Below are 2,090 nucleotides of genomic sequence, written 5' to 3' on the forward strand. Positions count from 1 at the left end.
AGTTGGATGTATGTAAAACTATTGGCAATGAGTTGAGTTTATCTATAACTTCATACCCACCATCTGGTTAGATTTGGCATCATTTATTTTCAAATTGTGAGGCTGCTCAAATGAAACTGGCTGCTGTTTTGCAAAGACTGCCATATGAGCACATTTGCATTTGTGAAATATAGACAAGGAGGCTGATTGGGAGGGACAACAAGCTCAACTTAGTCCCAAAATGAATCTGATCCATGGGCCAAGAAGTGATGAATTCTCTGTCACTTGATCCTTCACCCAGGAAGTAAAAGAACAAGCCACACAAATGGGAGTACCCTGCTGTGGTAGGTTGAACTATATACCCCAGTAAAAAACAAAAAACAAAAAAATACTCTTTTTTAAAAAATGTATTTATCCCCACCTCTTCATGGTTTTGCACTTGCTATGTCTGTTCATTTTCTTTGTTTCTTTGGGAGACACCAGAAACCAAACACAGGACCTCTGATGTGGGAAGGAGGCACCCTTCTCAATCGCTTGAGCCACCTCCATTCCCTGCTTTCTTGTGTCTTCCATTATGTTTTTCTTCTTGCATCTCTTGTTGTATCATCTTGCTGTACCAGCTTGCCATGCCTGCCCATTGTGCTACCTCACTATCTTCTTTAGGAGGCACTGGGAAACAAACCAGGGATCTCCCATGTGGTAGGCAGGAGCTCAATTGCTTGAGCCACATCTGCTTCCCTAAACAAACATTCTTAATCCGAATCTCATTTCTGTGAGTATGAACCCATTGTAAATAGAACTTTTCAAAAATGTTATTTTTAGACAAAGTCAGGCCAACTGAATCAGGAAGGGCCTTACTGGAGTCCTTATAAAGAGAAAGCCACAGGGAGGAACCAGAAGTTGAAAGCCAGGGGAACCCAAAAGACAGAGGAGAAGGCATTGCCATGTGATGTGGCATCCAAGGAACCCAAGGATTGCCAGCCAGGAAGAATGCTGCTGAAATGGGGAGAAAAGCAAGCTTTCTAGCCTCTGAAACCCAGTGCCAATAAATTCTTGTTAAGACAGCATGTGGTACCTGTCTTAGCAGCCTGGGGAACTAAAACACACTCTGATTTCTTAGTCAAAAATCATCCAAATATATGGTCCAATAAGCAGAAAGCCATCAAACACTTATAAATATATTAAGAAACTTTCTATATCTATGTAACTAAATTGTTGTGATTATTTCAAATCTAACATATCTAAAAAACGTAATTAAATCAGCCCTGCAGTGCCCTTTAGCCATAAGCTATCAAAGGTTTATCAAATAACCAACCTTTGTACATTGATTAATTGTAAGTGCCCAATTACAAAGGCCATATTCTAAATTCTTCCTACACAGTTAATTTAACAAGATACCAGATACCCCCTGGTATCTTTCCAATTTTATGGTTATTTCTACAAGGAAATAAGTCAAACTTTTTCAAATGTTCATTAGAAACTAAATAGGAAAATACATATTTTTTCATTTGAACATTTCTCCCACTAAATTCTTTACAGAGTGAGTGCTCAGTAAGATAAAAGCAAACTGGGGGACAGATGTGGCTCAAACCGTTGAGTGCCCACCTCCCACATGGGAGGCCCCTGTGCCTTCTGAAAAAACACAATAAAACCAACTCAGGGAAGCCAATGTGGCTCAGTGGTTGAGGTCCAGGGTTCAATCCCCAGCCCCTGCTACCTGAAAAAGAAAGAAAGAAAGAAAACTGCTCAAGTCTTACTATAGCAGCATTGTATTTAAAGAAAATATGGAATAAATTTGCTCTATAAGATAAAACAGAACCAATCTCAATTTTTTTTCAAGATTTTTTTTTTTTTAGTTCTCTCCCCTTCCCCCACCAAGTTGTCTGCTCTCTGTATCCATTCGCTGTGTGTTCTTCTGTAATTGCTTCTATCCTTATCAGTGGCACCAGCAATCTGTGTTTCTTTTTGTTGTGTCATCTTGTTGTGTCAGCTCTCTGTGTGTGCGGCGTCATTCTTGGGCAGGCTGCACTTTCTTTCGCGCTGGGCAGCTCTCCTTACAGGGCGCACTCTTTGAGCACGGGACTCCCCTACACGAGGACACCCCTGCGTGG

Source organism: Dasypus novemcinctus, chromosome 15 (assembly GCF_030445035.2).
Source record: "Dasypus novemcinctus isolate mDasNov1 chromosome 15, mDasNov1.1.hap2, whole genome shotgun sequence".
Lineage (NCBI taxonomy): Eukaryota > Metazoa > Chordata > Mammalia > Cingulata > Dasypodidae > Dasypus > Dasypus novemcinctus.